We start from the raw sequence: 17,860 nt of genomic DNA on the forward strand, positions 1-17,860 counted from the left end.
AGGCACCGGTCTGAAATACTTGGCAGTTACACAGTGAAACACTATTCCTCTTGATGCATTTGGATGAGGTCCTTACCCTTCTACCATCACAGTCAGGGATCTGCCACTGGCATAAAATTCCAGATGGATAATGCCAGCAATCCTAACTACTTCACAAAACAACAGGTAAGGAGGGAAATAGATTAATATGCTGTTCTTATCCCCTTTCAACTGACAGAAGTTTTGCATGCTTAAAAAAAACAATCCGGTTTTTCCATGACATCATTCGGCTTGAATACTAATGCTTTTCCTTAATGCAACTACATGTACACGGATGTACAACTTCTCTTTACACAGAAGCAACGCCCAACTTTACATGTTTTTCTTTACTCTGTTTCCCCTGATTATAATTCTAAGATCCTTTCTGATTTTTACGCCATTTCCCTGTCTTAATTCTTCAGTGTTGTTAAATGAAGTGCCCCTCTCCATTCTGTGAAGATAGAGTGATTTACAGCAGCTGAAAATCAGGGGATTGTCCAGTAATTACAGCTTTTCTCAGTAAAGTAGTAGTATTGGATTCATTAACAGTGTTTGGATTCATTAACAATTAAAGTTTATTTCACTGAACAACAAGTACAAAGCTGGGTCAAGCTCCCTTGTTAGGCTTTGACACTTCCTTCAGGAAGACTACAATTCAACCCAGGGTTTCATTTTCTGTTTGGCTGCTTGTAAAATAGAAGGCATCTTGAAAATGATACTTCCATTTAGGGCTCTTACTGTGGACCTTACAGGCACTGTAAATGTGGAGTGGCTTTGTCTTAAACAGCCTAATCCTGCCCATTCCACAGAACAGGCATTTGGAGTACAGCGACGATGGGAGCATGAAAACGCAGCATTAACAACTTCTTCATTGCAAAGAGTAAGCGCAATCCAAGTCTTGCTATTTCCTTGGTAAGACCATAAGAAATGAGGCAGGGAAAGTGAATGTTTTGGGCTTGCAAGCCATTTTCCTTGAGCTGGGACATCTGCTGATTGCAAGGGGTTTCAGTTTGGAACTGAAGGCATGCTTTTTACACCGCTGCCATTAGACAGATTCTATCTGACACCCTACTTCAAAATTAAAACAGCAGGCAAGTGGGTAAATAGGAGCAAAAATTGAAATTTTCAGTACTTGCTCACCCCTTATTTTCAGATATTCTCCAAAATAGGGAGCAGCACCAGTGAAAAGCACATTTGCATCAACAGGGCCTGGATGGACTATCCCAGGTGATACAACCACTAACCCACAGATGACATGAGAGGTTTCACAGCACAGTGTTTAAAATTCAAGCAGCAGAAGCCTTTCCACCAGAATTTCACCCTGCTTTGGGAACAGATCTTCTGTCTGTATCATTAATTTCTTTGTTTTCCAACTGAGTTGCTGTGCAGCAAGTATTGCAGCATCACTAAAGAAACAGAGCTGGAGCACAGAGCAGCTCAGCTGAGTGAACTTGCAGCTCAAACCATCAGAACCACCAAGAAAAAAAAAGGCTGGGCCAGCTTTCTCAGCAGCCTGCTTGTGGCACTCAGACCTGAAATTACTCACTGCAAGTGTTCTCTCTAGGGTCTGACAGGACTTACATATATTGGAATATATATAACAAAATGATAATGCAGCTTCAAAGAGTGACTCACAGAAAACCTGTGCTGGAGCACTCAGAATTCATAAGGGACTTTAACCACAGTCACAACCCTCAGTTATTTGGTTGGCCTCCTTTATTCCTTTATTCTTGGGCTTTTCTTCCAGCTTTCTATCAACTGTGATATAAAACCATACTAATTAATCCAAACAAGCACATGTGCTATGTATTTCTTTCAAGATGGGATAACTACACACTCATCATTCCTGAAAACAAGCCCACAGTAACCAAAACCGGTCAAAGCAACACTGTTGTTATAAATTATAGCCCACAGCCATGGGTGTTCCTTGATGGAAGAAGAAGAAATATCAACCCAACCTCCTGGTCTGCTATGAGAACATTTGTTATAAATCATGTTTTTCCAGTGTTCTATTTCAACTGCATAGATCAGTATCCAATAGAGAGCTCCTTAAGTCACAGACAAACCCACAAAAACTGCTTAAGACCAGCATTCCACAAAAACATGACAAAAAAATTCAAAGCAACCTTATAGTAGAGAAAATGCAGATTTAATAGGAGCTTAACATTAAGAATCCCATCCTCAAAATAATGCAAATTGATTTAAAGTGGATTTAGGTTTTTAAATGTTAAGAGCATAAAATTGAAGAATTAATTGAATTCACTGTCGGTTCAACATTGCTAATGTAAATGATAGATAACTGTATCGGGTCATTCTTGACTAAATTAAGCGCTATCTACCATTATTACATGACTAAAGGCTTTAAAACATTCTGTTGTTAAATGCAATCAACTTTAAATTAAACTATGTGCATTCAGTCAGTGTCTTAAGCAATGATGAGGCAGAGATGCCTTAAGGTGGTAGTAGGGATTTAGACCTCCACAACTTCTGATGTAAAATTTAAATAAGTTAGAATTTGAAAAAGCAAATTAACCTGTACTGCATTTTGCCCACAAAGCTCTTCCTTCCATTTTGATTTACCACTGGTCTCCACTCATTAGATCAAAGCTCACAAAGTATTTTTGAGACCAACCAGCACTTTCAGCCCAATTTAAAAGTCACTGAAGGCAATGAAAATTACTTCTGTCGGCTTCAGTAAGGCCTTCCACAATCTCAGTACTCAGTAGCTACAAGGAGTAGGACTGAGAGGGTCTGACCAACTTTGCTGAGGATATCACTTGGCAATCAAACATCATTGGAAAAAATCAGAGATTACTATTTATATTGCTTCAGCACAGCCACTGCTGTTCTGAGATTACCTGCTGCACAATGGAAAAAGCAAAAAAAAGGATGTGAAAATACATATACCGACACCTGACTTATACACATCAGTATTCATCAATTAAAAGAGCCTGTGATGACTTCTCCAAACTGTCACTGGGGAATGACAAGCAACAGTCATTTCAGCCAAACTGGTACTCACATATCCTCTTGGCTGTGGGAATTCTGGGTCACACCCACTTCTTTTACCATTTTTTCCTGCAATGTAACTGAAATTGACATTGACATTTGTCCCTTGGAAAAGTTACTGTTATCCTCCTTCTTGACAGGATTATTCTACTGCCTGATGTTTTGTTTATTTTCTAAGCAATTGCCAAGAATACTGTCTGTGCCTGTCATCTGTCTACACGTTGACTGGTATCCACGCATCACACTGGAAGATCAGAATCCTTAAAAGAAACTTTCCTTCTCAACTCTTGAAAAGACATTCCCAACACCGCCGGTAGAATCTGAAGATGCCAGCTATTAGGACAGAATTGACCACAATTTAGTCAAAGTGCACCATCACACCTCCTACTAAGAAGGTTTTAAGAACTGGAAAGTCCGTTCTTGTGGGAAATCTGCAGCGGGAGAAATGTGGCACTCAATATGAGTGATTGGCAAATCTCGTTTATTGTTAATCCACACAATGCTTTTATAATAACACTAATAAGCTCATGCATATTGCAAAAGTTAAGCTCAGGATTGGTGCTCAGACTAAAAGTCAGCTACGCCTCTTTCTACATTTCTTTGTGGTTACATAGTTTGAGCAAGTTTTTGTTTTACCGTGCTTCTCCCTCATATCTTTCAGCTACAAGGCCTAACAATCCAGGCTCGTATCCCAGCTGTGCTCAAGGACATGCGAACCTTACCGCCTTGCTGGTTCTCATGAGAGTGCCTGTGTGCTCAGCAAAGCTCTCTCATGTCTACGTGACCTTTTGCAGCTAGCCAGTTATCAATCACACTCTCCACATGTTCTATTCCTACTGTACAAGTCCTTGACCACGTAATTACCATCTCCTGCGCTGGCCACTGACAGCTTTTCTACACAAAGTACATTAAGCAATCATCAACTCATTCAAGTTTGACTGCTGAAAAGTGCCATTAAGTATTAGCAAACATTAGACACAATTAGTTTTGTCTGAGGGCAGGTAATGTTCCTAATCACATTTCCCTCACTCCCACATTTTAGGGATGAAAGTAGATCTTCTGACAGACCTGAGCTTGCTTCCATCATAAATCAAACGGGGTAAATTCCTGCAGCAATGGGTTCAGAGATCTCTTCCCTGCTTTGGAGGAAGGAGGATGCTGGACAAGCATGGATGGGGTTGCTGAGGATGCAAAGAGACTCTCCACAAACACTGTATGGACATGTCAGACCCCTGAATAGCTCCGCTCCTGTGAAATTCCCAAGCTCAAGGCATGATTCACTAATAAATTGTATGGATTATGCAGCATTTGCTTGAGGACAGATGTATCACTGCCTTCTGCAGGAGAAACTGTCAGACCCTCTCTGTGCTCATCAGTTTACAATTTTCACACCTTCTAGTGGCTGATCTGGAAAACACATCAGCCATTACCACGATGGATATAAACAACTAATATCCAAAATTCTTGTGAGGCAGCCCCTTCAGTACAGCTTGATAGCACAGGACATAGGTAGCCTAGGATAAATGCCAAACAGAGCAGAGAATTTCACCCCTGAACTGACATTTAAGAGTACATTTCAATGGCTTATGCAGTGCAGACCTTCTGATGTTCTTTCTCCATCATTTTGTTAAGATTACACGTCCAAACTTTCAAAGCACAGCATCCAAAATACAGAAATGCTCTCCCTAGACCGAATTTCTCCCCAGAGTTAATGTTAGGATCAGATCAGCTGCAAAGCTACTGGTATTCAGATGTAAAACTTTTCAATTGAAGCAGACTATTGTCTTGGACAAAATCAATTAAGTGCAATAAATTTCATACATAGACCCCAAGGCTGGCAAGTGTCCCCTAATGTCACACTGAAGAAACCTGAGCCAAACAAATACCACCCTCCTCAGTCCTTTTCACGTACTCTTTTTACTCATCAGTTGCACGAGAAAAGAAAATGCCCGTTTTTCCTGCTTGCTGGAGAATAGAGATACACATACCTTCAGTTAGACGTGGTTTTGGTAACACAAGTGATCTAGAAAGTGTTCCTTTCGGGGTACAACAAAGAAAATAACACCTTCCAACAGTTTCCAACATAACCTTAACCAGCTGAGGAGACAATTCAGAGAGAAGAGCATTTAAATTACTGTACACGCTCAAATAGAACATTTTTGTTCCTCAGCACATTGCTAAGGTACAGACTGCTGCACCTTGTGACAACACCATGGAGATGGGCCGCTAAAAAACTACCCTTTATTTTTTACCTTCTATTAGTAAGGGTGTACGACTTTTCATATGCTCCCAGATAGATGCAAGATAACAGAAACCCACTCCATAAAATATTTCAAAACACACTCAAGAAATTTACATTCCAGAAGCTTGGATTCTTGATGCCTATTCCTGCTACCTCATGTAAAGACCTTTTAAGGAAAGCACACAGTAAGCAGTATTTCTGATTCTGTTTTGAAGAACTCCACCATTAAAAGGAATTATTTATCTGCTTTTTTCTACAACTTCCTAAGAAAGTATCATTTATATTACACACTTATATTATTTAGACTAAAAAGGACTGATTTCAGCATCAAGACTGTGTAGTGATCTCAGTTTCATCTTTCTATTCAATCCCTTTAAACTCACATTAAAAGAATATTTAAATGCATAGACAGAATATTTCAAATGCAAAAAAAACTATGGCAAACACATGGATACAAATGTACAACTAAAACTTAGCCTGCCAGGCCTACATGCAATATTTTTCTCTCTCTCTTAGGTTAACTGTGCAATTTAACAAACACAAAAAATGGCACAAAAATTATGGATATTGAATGTGAATGCTCTTGTAAATTAGGTGACACAGCAAACAAATCAAAATGAAAATACACTAAGAAAAAGAAAAATTGGAAATATTAACATAAAGCAGGCTTCACAAATGTATTCAGGAAATCCTAACAGTTGCTCAGGAAAAATGGGAAATTAGCAGCTGCATTTTTAAGGAACTACGTAGTATTTTAATAATGTATATATATATATATATCTCTGAAAGATACAGAAACAAGAATGGGGGGAACAAATTTTGAAAACACCTTAATGTACCTTGATAATGTTGAAAGGCAGAAGTCATTTAAACAACAGGAAACCCACAAACCCAATAGCCAACATGAAAGAATCAATACTAACACTTAAGATACTGATAACAAATACTAGTTTTCATTAGGAATGTAAGTGTACCATCAGGCCCATAGTTCCATTTAACCCCATCAGAAGGGGTTAATTAACATTAACTTTTGGTAAATTTCTGCATAAGAGTTGAACTAGTAAATGCTGAACCTCTCTGAGCAGAGGTGAGCAGGCAGGAGCAGTACAGCATTACTCAGATCACGAAGGCCATCGTGACCCCGAAGAGCTGTGACAAACCTGCAGCAAGCAGAGGGTATGGCTCTCAGATGTGGACACCAGGAGGATTAATGGTCAATTTAGTCGAAGACACAGGGTTCAGAGGGCTTTGCTCCCCAGACTGTCCTTTAAGCCCTACAGAATCTCCAGATTTATGGATTTATGCAGGGAGTCACAGAAAATACAACTCCCTTCTTTTAGAAGGTATATGGAAATGCAAAATACAACTCCCTTCTTGAAAAAGGTGTATGTAAATATATGGAAAACCTACACATGGACCCACCAACACAATCCAGTCAATTCAATGTTGGCCTGAATGTACCACCAACATGTAATTTTGGAATACATTCAAGTTACACTAGAAATGAGCATAAAAAACCACAGAAAATCCTGCCATATTTCTGGCATTCCTTGAACGTTAGGAGACTACATTATTTTCCAACTTATTATCAACTCTATGAAAATAGAGAGTGACATTCCTTCTAGCTAGAAGAAAACATGTTTATATTTAGTTTACTCAGAACTGCAACATTGAAAGAACATTTAGTCTCCCAAATGTGAAATAGCCTCCTACCTTGAATGATCTGTTCAGCGTGTTGCTTTTCAAATCAGCGAAATGATTTTTTTTTTTTTTTTGACAGATCACTAAATAAGCTGGAGAAGGCAGTGCATCAGCAGCACAGGACAGGTATTGCCTCCGACACCTGGCTGCAGCAGAGGAATTCCTTTGCAATGGAATGGAGAGTAACTAACCCATGCCTCTGCTGACTCCAGCTGTCAGTCAGCACTGCCAGCTGGATGCATCACACACCTCAGAGATGGAACCAGAGCCCCACACTGGACAGACAGCAACATTACGGGACTGGATTTGGACAGCCAGAGGAACACGAGTGGTGTTAGTGAGTTTTAGACACTCGAAAATACCGTGGGCTGTACACAGAGTTTGCCTTCCCCTGTTGTTGTTGCAAAGTAATGCTGGAGACATAAGCGTAGTGCTTGGGTCGGGCACGAATCCTACAACCAGGGAATGCGTCCTGACAGTGCCTGACCCTCAGCAGGGACAATGCACAGCAGCGACCGAGGGAATTCCTCCGCCACGGCGCAGGAGTCAGGCCTCTGGATCTGGGCTCAGCACGGCCAAGTTGCCGTGTTTGGAGCGGCTCGGGGGCTGCCCCCGGGGAGCGCGGGGCTCGAGCGTGGAACGGACACGCGGACAAACGGCCCCAGGGCTCCAGTTGCAGCGGCGGCAGCGGCAGCAGCGAGTCTACGGAGTCTACGGCGTCTACGACCCCTCCCCGTCCCTCTCTTGTTCCTCCTCTCCCTCTCCCGCTGTGCCGCACTCTGTCTCGGTGTCCCGCAGCCTCTCCCGGTGTCCCTTTCCCGACCCCCCCCCGGCCCCTCTCGGCGTCCCCGTCCCGGCCCGTCCCTCTCCCCCCGCAGGGCTGGGCCACGCCCCGGGCCCGCCCCCGGCCCCGGGCGTCCCGCCGCGGTCTCGGCTCCGCCCGGCTCTGGCGGTGCTGGCTGTGGCGGTGCTGGGCGGGCATCAGTGCCTGGGGCCGGGGCGGCATCGCTGCGCTTTGGCTGCGCCTGTCCCGGCCCCGCCCCCGGCGCCGCCCCCGGCCCCGCCCCGGCTCCTCCCGGGCCCCGCGGAGGACACACGCGACGCGGCGCGGCCGCTCCCGCCGCCTCCGCCGCGGCTTGCCCGGCCCGAGCTCCGCCGCTCGGCAGCGCAGCCGCCGGCCTCGAGCCGCCGGGGCCCGGGGCGGGTGGGGATGGCCGGGCCGGGGCGCTCGGGGGGCGGTCGGGGGCCGTGTCTGGCCCCGGGCCGAGCGCTGAGGGCCGCGTGTCGCCCGCAGGGGAGGCGCGGGAGGCCCTGCAGGACCGGTCCCGGCTGGGTTCGCTGCCGGGGCGCGGAGGCTTCGGCAGCGTCTGCTCGGGGACGCGGCTCTCGGACGGCGCCCCGGTGAGCGGCGGGGCTGGCGGCGGGCGGAGGAGGAGGAGGAGGGCGGAGGAGGAGGAGGAGAAGATCGGGGCGCGGCGGGGCAGGCGGCGAGCTGAGCCCGCTGCTGGCCTTTGCTCGCAGGTGGCCATCAAATGCGTGCCCCGGGCCCGCATCCGGCACTGGGGCGAGCTGGTGAGTGAGCGGGGCCAGCGGGAGAAGCTGGGGCCCGGCATTGTGCAGGTTGCATTGTGATTTTTGTGTAGCATGAGGTGATGTTGAAAAGAGCAGTTGGAATAGAGTTTGCAAAGGCAAAAGTGTGATCTTAGAACTGTCAAACAGTATAGAATTCCTTCAATAGCTTTATCCCCCATCAAGTTAAGGTGTGGTATTCAGTGAAGTTAGTGGAAATTGGAGGGATTTACTACTGTACAATCTCGTGCCTATTGCAATTAGAAGAATAATGAGATTTTAGTAAATCAAAAGGTAGTTTTCATTCAGTTTGGACTTGGATACGTAAATTACTCCTGTTGGAAAAAAATGGATTAGAGATTGTAAATGTTTAGAAGCTGAAGCATAATCCCTGCTTTGGCTATAAATAAGGAATATCATACACAGAATGAATTATTCTGAACCCCCGTCGGAGGCCTTCAGAGTCAACCTTACAGGTCTCATGGTATCAAAACTGGGAGGAACTATCCTGTATCTTTTCTCTTAATTCTTGCTCTTTAGAACTTTAATTATTCTGGATTACTCAAATAATCCACAGGAATAATAGAATAGGCATGATGATAGGATGATATGGCAGTATATCTTTTTTTGGTAATTATTTAATTATGCTCCATGACTTGAGAAAGGAAAATATTTAAATGATCAATCATATTCTTGAGCTAAATCTTGATATCAATACAGAAGGTTACACATGATTTCCAATCTATAACCTTTGACTGTATGTTTAAAAGACATTAATTATAAGTACATAAAAATATTCCAATGACAATAAGCATGGTAATTGTAGTTTATGAATTCAGTCTTTTGGAGTGGATAAATTAAGCAAGCAGAGAAAGGCTCATGAGGAAGCATTCAGAGAATGCAGAAATTGTGCCTAATATGAAGTAAACAATGATAGGCCCTATCCTTTCTCGACTTTATAATGGTCAATAAGGCAAAAAGTTAAACCCAAGCATGATAATATAGCACAAAATTGATCTAATTAAATATTCTGAAGAGAAATTAGAAGGTGGGTTCAGTGGCACTCAAACTGGCAGCAAGCAAACTAATAACAAGGCCAAAACCTCTGGGGAGAGTAGTGAAAGGCCCCAAGGTTTTTGGTGGAGAGTTGCAGTGAAAAGTGTGTTTACAAACTTCAGTCTCATGTTGGCAGCTGCTCTAATTCTCTCGACTCCATCCATTTCCCCAGTGCAGTGTTTTGGTGGACGCATGGTTATCTTCTAAATAATCTTGGACTTCCTCCTAATTGTTCTGACTTTTTTTCTGTGTGAGAGAGACAATTTTAGGCCAGGCATTGTTTGCCATGCTCTGGTTTTCATGGCTCTACTCTAGTACCTTTACGTGGTGTCCACTCTAGCCAGAAGATCAGGCAAATGTCTTCTTTTTGGCAGTATTTCCTAGAGTGAATGTCTGTCATACATTGGTCGGGCAGAGCTGGAATTTATAAGACAGGATAGCCCACTTGGTTTGCCTAGTAGCTTGGAAGATAATAAAGGTGATGAACAAATCTCCAGTAACTCTAAATGGAGTTACCTAGATATACTAACTCTAAACTGAGTTACCTGGATATCCTGAGATGAGAACAAGTCCGAGGGGTTCAAGAAGAGACTGTAGGAAAAGCTCTTGAATGTTGACCTCTTAGATGTTGATGTGAAATGAGGAGACAGGGGAAGGAGGCAGCTCTTAGGAACAGAATTATTCCTTTTATCCTCTATATGCCTGTTGAAGTACTGCCTTCCCTTAGGGCGATAACTCAAGCAAACACCTGTTGGATGCCATTGTGTTTTCGTGGATGATTTAGGGATGGCTGCCCATTTCTAGTGATCCTGTTCAGAAGTGATTTAAGATGTGCGGTAGTGTACACAGAAAGTCAAGCTAGAGCTGCTGTGACAGTGCTTCCAGCATGTGTCAGCATCCTGAGTGTTGTGAGTTAAACCTGAAATTTGATTTGAACTGCCTGATATCTGCCAAGGGGCAGGATATCATTGCTAGAGAGAAATCCTCTCATCTTTCATGACTCCATCCCCAGTCAGATGGAAGAACAGGTTGGTATCCAGAGGTGAATGGCACTGGACCTTTGTGAGGCACAGAAATCATCCATATCCCCATGCTTTTAAGGAAAAGGATTCTGAGCAGTGGGCCCTTTGACTCTGCAGCAGAAACTGTTTGGAAAAACTTGCTTTAATAATAAGATTCTGACTGAAGACTTTTGCATAGGATGGTCTGTTTATGGAAATGGTCAAGCGGTCGTTCTGGTATTTGGACACCAGGTTACAAAAAGAGAAAAACTACTGTATCGGTGTACATGAAGTGAATTGAAAAGTAGATTAAAGGAAAAGTTCAGAAGCCAAAGCTGGAGAGAGGTTCAGAGTAACCCAAAATTGCCATCCAAGATCTTGGGGAGGAGGGTTGTAACCTTTCTGAAATATTACTGCGCATGTACTCCCTAACTAATACATTGGGTGTGTTAGACCAAACCAGACAATTAATTTTTAACACAGAAGGACTTTGAGGACAACTCTGACACCCAGAGGAAAGAAAAGGCTTTATGGAAAGTTTCCGTCTTTGAATCACTGCTAAAGTAGAAGTGGTGTTTTGTTAGTGGAAAATGTCAGTGAAATTTGCAATAATTGTGTCTTCCTGAGAGGTGTCACTACAGTAAATCCCCTTTGTGGAATGGTTAAGTCACAATTGAAATTTGGTGGTGTGCAGTAGTCCATTGTTCTGGTACTTAAACTCTTTGGGGAACAGTCCCCATAAGGGGTAATGATTTGCTGGTGGCCAAGAAGTGTATTTTCTGTATGATCCAGGTGGAGAAGTAAAGGAAGAAATGCTGTGAAATAGACACATTTTTTGTACACCTGAAAAGAGACTTGGATGTGATATGCAGGCAGATATCGGCTTTAAATTAGATGTAGTCAATGTTAATGGTATTAACATACAGATCTTTATCAGCGGAGGTGTATTCAGGCTTCTTCTATTTTCCTGTCCATTTGCTTCAGTGTAGCAGTGTGAGATGAAAGCCCAAGGCTTTGCAGACTGGCTCCTCCTTTGTGCCCCGGGTGTGTGATCATTGTTTGAGGCAGGGAACAGGTAGACCTGAGAAACAGTGAGAATGCCAGCACAGGGGCTCCTGCTGCATGTGCTGATACATCCCTTGTATGGGATGGAGACTGCCCACTTGGTTTGAGGATTTGCTTCCAGGCACCTAATTTCTCTGAGATGGTGTCATTTTCTCTGTAAATGTGCCTCTATGGCTATAGCTGCAAAGAGTTTAGTCTGAACAGTATTCATCGGTTTGATTGTTTCCTGCTCCCTCTGACTTTGTGGTGCACAAGTCGACCTAAATGTCTCAATAATGAATTATTGCTGGGTAATTAATCAGCTTCCCCTGCTTTAGAGAGTTGCCTCCTAGAACTTACCATAATTCACCTCCATCAGCCAATACATACAGACATTAATTGCCTCATAATATTGTCAGGAAGATGTCAGGTAGTACTGACAGGGTGTGAGTGCATCTCTTTGATCTAAGCAAATTTTGTTAGTGTTTTGCCCCTAATCTCATTCTACACATTTATCTTGCCAGTGCCATGAGCTGGACTGAGGACGCATCATCAGGGTGCAGTCAGGAGCAATTTGTCCATATGAACAGTGATTTCAGATTTGCAATGGGAAGTGAGTAATTCCCCAGCAGGTAAGTCACAAAACCAGTTACTGACAGCTGGGACAGTGGAAATTCTCCTTGTAGTGGCCTTGTTTTAAACACCAAGATGAAAATATGATGCATGCTTCGAAGGTGCAAACAATGTCTACTCTCATTTCACTCAGTGAAATTTGCTCAGCTTCATCTTGGAGCACTGGAGATATTTTAGATTTCAAAGTGTATCAAACTTTTTGCCCAGTATTTGGAAAAGCTACTCAGGTTTAGTGGAAATGTTTCTATTTCAGACCCAAACCACTTTGATATTTGTTAATTTTATTAGTGTATTGAAGTTGATTGACACTGGGAAAAGTGATCCTGTTTCTTCAATTGATAACACCACAGGAATTGCCTTTTTGTTAATCTTTATTTGGATGCCTCCCTGTCCCCATGGAACAATGGGTTTGAAGATGCAGTGAGGTAGACCACTGGAAGGAAAAGGCCAGGCTAAATATTCCTTGCAATAAATAGGCCTCTTTCCCTTGACTTCAAAGGAAAAAAAAAAAAAAAGCCTAATTAAATACAATTGAGGGGAAGAGGAAAAAAATGAGATCCTTTGATTTGAACACACTTTGGAGCAGAGCATGGAGAGATAGGAGAATGATCTCTGTGAGATGAATAAGTTGCCTCTCCTGCTGCATTTGTTTTGGGGTGGGTGACTCATTTCTTGAGGATTTTTTTTTTAAAGTTGGATTTGACTTGGTTGATATTCCTTTCAGCATCTAGATTTTCTATTTTGGCTTGTATTTTTCATACAAGAACCATGTTTTTAGAGCAGATAGCTGGTCCTGCAGTATAGGCAGATCTCATAAGGGCAGGAGGATAAGGAAATACACCGGAAAGGACAATATTGAAGATTTTATCAAGTTTGACCTCCTGGCAGTTCAAGCAAGTTGTCCCTCAAGGTCTTGTGGGAGCTGTTTCAAGTGAAGAGAGCACGAGTCACAAACACGGTGAAGATTTCTGACTAATTCTAAATGGGGTAAAGAATTAGCCCCTTCACCATCACGCCTGGATTTTTACCTGGGGAGAATGTCTATGGAAAAAGATTGTGGCTGTTCTGAAGGACTAATGTCCAAGGCAGCCGAAAATCTGCATTGGCTGATGTGTTGTGTGTCCTCCCTCCTCCCAGTGTTTTCAGTCAGTGTGTCAGAGCCTTTCCTGGCATGTGAGCCATTCCTTGAAGTGTTGAAATGGTTCCTTGGGACTCCCTCACTCTTGGCAAAAAAAGTAGGAGGAGGAAGGACAAATCTCGCTCCCTCCACTTCCAAGGAGTGTATATTGTGTGTTGTATACTCCCTTGGGGTGTTTGCCACCTTTCCTGAGGGTGAACTTGTAGGATTTGTTGCAAACTTATTCACAAGAAATGTTGTGTGTACCTATTAGAGTTTTACAGTGAGTCAGGGATTTGGCAAAGGTGAATTGTTGAAGTTGAAAATAATTTTGGGGTGTAACAGATCAACCCCTGCATAACACAGATAAAAATACTTGCAAGAACCTTTCCCTTTTTCATTTATCATTATGCACACTGCTTCACTGGAAAAGGCCTCACAGGATGTGTTTGGAGAGGAGCCTGCTTTTCCATTAAACAACAAGGAATATTTTACTTTTGAAAGAAAGAGACAAAAACATGCCATTTTTTTTAATGGCATGTTCTTAGTTATCAGATTAATAACATTTCTGGAGGGGTATTCAAGCAAGTGTTAAGTGTAAAACATACAAATAAATGTACTCTTACTTTCAGCAATCCTTTAAGAACTAGAGACTTATCTTAAAGCAGGATCCCTTTCCTTCTGGGTGGATCACCTTTAGGTATTCCTCCAAACAAGCTGCAGCTGTCCCATATGACACTGGCAGGGGCAGCTGTGGGCCCTGGTGCTTCCCCAGGAGTTTTTGGCGGCTGACTCTTGCTTAGGTAATTTAGTAATTGTGCTGCCACCTTCGGGATCCCCAAAAGGTCTGTCTCCCACGTGCCTGCATGTTGCAAGACTATATTTCTTTCCCATATGTTCCTCTTTTCTGTGCATGATTGGTCTTTGTACAGATAAAGGAGGGGTTTTAGCACCTGTTAATGAATTAATTAAATGGTGGATGTACTGATGTAGTCTATACAAAATGATTCTGTTAGATACTTTGGAGACTTCTGTTTTGCTTGTGTGATCTTTACTATTTGAGGGAAACTTTCAAACTCCTGATGGGCCTTGAGTGATTTTTACTTCTTGGACAGACCGTGCTTCTCTTGTCTTTCTACTTGTTGTCCCCTTAATTTTAGCCCCTAGAGGGCTAAACTTTCCAGTTTCATTAAATAAATCATAAATATTTCAGTTTCTAAATAATATAGATGTTCATTGTATATTTTTATATAATTTAATTTTGTCCCCTACAGGGTTAAAATTTGGAGGGTGAGTGCTACTCTTCAGGAAAACCTGGTGATGGAACAAATGAGGTGCAGCTGGCATCAATCAAGGTTGCAGTTAGACAGAGTGGAAACACTGCAGTTGGACCAAGTGCCTTCATCAGAGCAGCAAGTTCCAGATCTCCTTCACTGTGGCACCTTCAGGCTTGGTGGAAGGAGAACCTGAAACAGTGAGTGTAAAGCAACGACACCTGAGCTTGCAGAGTCTGTGGCTGAGTAAAATCTGGTCTAAGTTCTGTTGTTTTACAGAAGAAAAATGTTGTAGCTGATCTGTCAAACACAGTAGACTCAAAGTGAGGGCCTGGAAGTGACTCTGTAAGAAGAAATGGCTTATAAAAGAGGGTAAAAAAGTGTGAGCTGGCTGCTGAAGATTGATAGCAGAGATTTTTTTTTGTCTTGGTTGTTGCACTAGTGATTCCATGTGGTATATTTGGATGCTTTTCAGTTTAGATTGCTATACAAGTATGAAGTTTGTCTTGCCCTCTCTTTGTTGGGCAGCTTTATGGCCATGATACTCAGTAAATGATGAGCTTTCTTTTTGTTGATTTATACTGTTGGCTGGGGATTATTTGTGGGGTTTTTTTCTGCTTGAGGTCTCAACCATTAACAACCAAACATGTGCTGGACTTCAGCTTTGTGCATAAACCTCCAAAGTGGAAAAAGGCCTTTGATATTTCCTGCATTTCTGTTATAAAGTAGCTATAAGTGGTACAGTTTTGGGGGTGGGTGACTCACTTCTTGAGGATTTTATTTTTAGAAGTTGGATTTGACTTGGTTGACATTCCTTTCAGCATCTAGATTTTCTATTTGGGCATGTATTTTCCACGTTGACTTTAATGATCATAGTGTCAAAAAGTCAATATGCTGTTGTAGAAGTGAGAAGTTTGCCTGAGTGCTTGATTCCAGGGAGGAGAAATAGAAGAAAATAAGTAAATACTGTTGCAGTTTGTCTATTTAAAAGCTCTATTTAATATATTTTTTACCGTGTTGCTTGCTGAGTTTAATCAGAGTCCGAATAGATTTCAAAGCTTCTCTCCAGTTTTAGGAAGCTTGGAGATGGCAATTTCAAGATTATCTCATCTTGTTGGCGTGGTTTCTTTCTAGGAAGGCTAAATGGTACATCAGAATCTGCTTTGTTTTTCCAGAAGCATCAGTACTTCATGGTATTGTGGAAAAGTTCAAGTCATTACCGTGCCAGCCCGTCACAGTTAATTTTTTGGCAAAATGAATCCATAACAAGAAATGGTTTCAATCGATTTCTTCTGCAGATTCTGCAGTAGCTGTGCAGATCTGTTGATTAGCTCAGCCTGTTGGAAGAGTGGGGTCTGCCCCATTTGTAGTCCTTGGGGACAGTCATGGCTGGGTTATTTCTGTGGGCCTGTCAGCTCACAAGGAAATGCCCTTCAGCTCTTACCCTGACTTAGATCAGCATGAGGAACATCATGACATAATAGTTATTTTTTTAAAAATGTTTTTAATGTATTTGTCAACTTGTACTGCTGCTGCATAAATTCATTAGGAGTCTTTGTGGAGTGCTGAGCACGGTTGTGGTAAGTGAGTTTTGCAGGTGTGGATTGGTGGAACTGCAGTTTGCCCTGCAGTGTGTTTTAATCTCCTTTGTGAGTGTTTCCCCACCCCTCACCTGGCTGTAAGATGCATAAGTGCCTAAGTGAGCAGTTATTTACCTGTGGCAAGTCTGTTGAACCTAAACTCAGGAAATTGTACACCTCCTGGCCCTATTTACCTTGATCTTATTCCATAAAATCTTCATGCTGATAATCTGTGCGGCTCAGAGGCACTGAAAGATGATCTGCAAACAGAGGGAATACTTGCTCTGAACTCTATGGAGGCCCTCAGGAGTCATTCTGATTGATGTCTAGGGATTTCACAAGGATTTGACCTGCTTGATCTTGAGCTTGTAATTAATTGTCAGAGCTGCTATCAGCTTTCGAAATGGGTTTCTACTAACTGGCCCAAAATAGCGATGTTGGGCTTTGAAACTGTTGCCGTTTATGTGTGAAATCAATTGCACCAAGAGCATGTTGTTTTCATGAGTAACAAAAAGGATCCTGTTCTGTAATGTCATCCCATTTGTTAGAAAATGTAAGCACCTCTCATTTCACAAGGCTTTTTTTTTTTTGTACACGGCAAGGATGCATTAAATTTAGTCACGTGCAGAAAGAAATCTGCAACTGGATACTCGTTGTAAAGGCACTAGATATGTGTGATTTCTCTGTATTTTAACACTTATTTGAATACAATAGATGAAGCTGGTCAGGTGATGAAAGGGCTCTTGGGCTATTGAAAGTCCTCTTGCCCCCTCATCTCTCCTACTGTCAGTGTATGCCTGCTAGTTAATAATAGCTTGACACTGGTATAGTTTCAAGCTATTTTTTGCCCATTTCCCTCTTGGTTGCAATAAAAAGAACAGGTTCTATTAGGGGAGCCTTTCTTCCTGCAAGTAAATGGGTGTTTAGTGAAGAGAAAATGCATGGCAGTGGTGGAAACTTAGTAGAGCTTCCTGCTCCTGCTGCACTGCTCATCATGCCATTTATCCATGGGGAAGGAGGGCAGTGTCTCTCTTTAGGATATCATGCCCTGACTCGGGGAGATTTACCTGGTGGTCCCACCCCAGAATGGTCCATAGGAAGCCTGGCAGGCTGCCAATTTCTTGCTTAGACCAAGGAATCTAAGGGACTAAAACCAGGAGAATATGTTCTGCCTGTGTTACATGATAGACATGAGCAATGTGTTATCACAAAGATGTGACAGGGACCTCGTTAGGCCCAGCAGATGTTTTAGTCCTGGCTAAAATCATAATCTGAATGTGAGAGCTGGAAACATGCTGGAAGTGTAGTGCACATCCTCAGAGGACGGAAGGTAATTTGACAGCTCACTTCAACCCTCTTCAATAATGTTGACTCTTCTGGCATCTGTTTGTTGAGAATGTGGCTTCTCATGTGGAAAACCGAGACTTCTTGCAGTAAAAATAAGGATTTCTTTTCCTGATTTGGTTTTCTTTTTTTTCTGGCTTAGGTTAGAAGAGAGAAATATTTGAATGTAGCATTGACGTGTTTAATTTCTAAGCTTTATTTGGAGACTTTGAAAAGGTGAAAATATGTAAGCAGTATTGAGGGAAGAAAGTGTTCTTGTTTGATGCATTAAA

The sequence above is a fragment of the Chamaea fasciata genome, unplaced genomic scaffold, assembly GCF_029207755.1.
Source record: "Chamaea fasciata isolate MVZ Bird 193981 ecotype frontalis unplaced genomic scaffold, bChaFas1.0.hap1 SCAF_39, whole genome shotgun sequence".
Classification (NCBI taxonomy): Eukaryota; Metazoa; Chordata; class Aves; order Passeriformes; family Sylviidae; genus Chamaea; species Chamaea fasciata.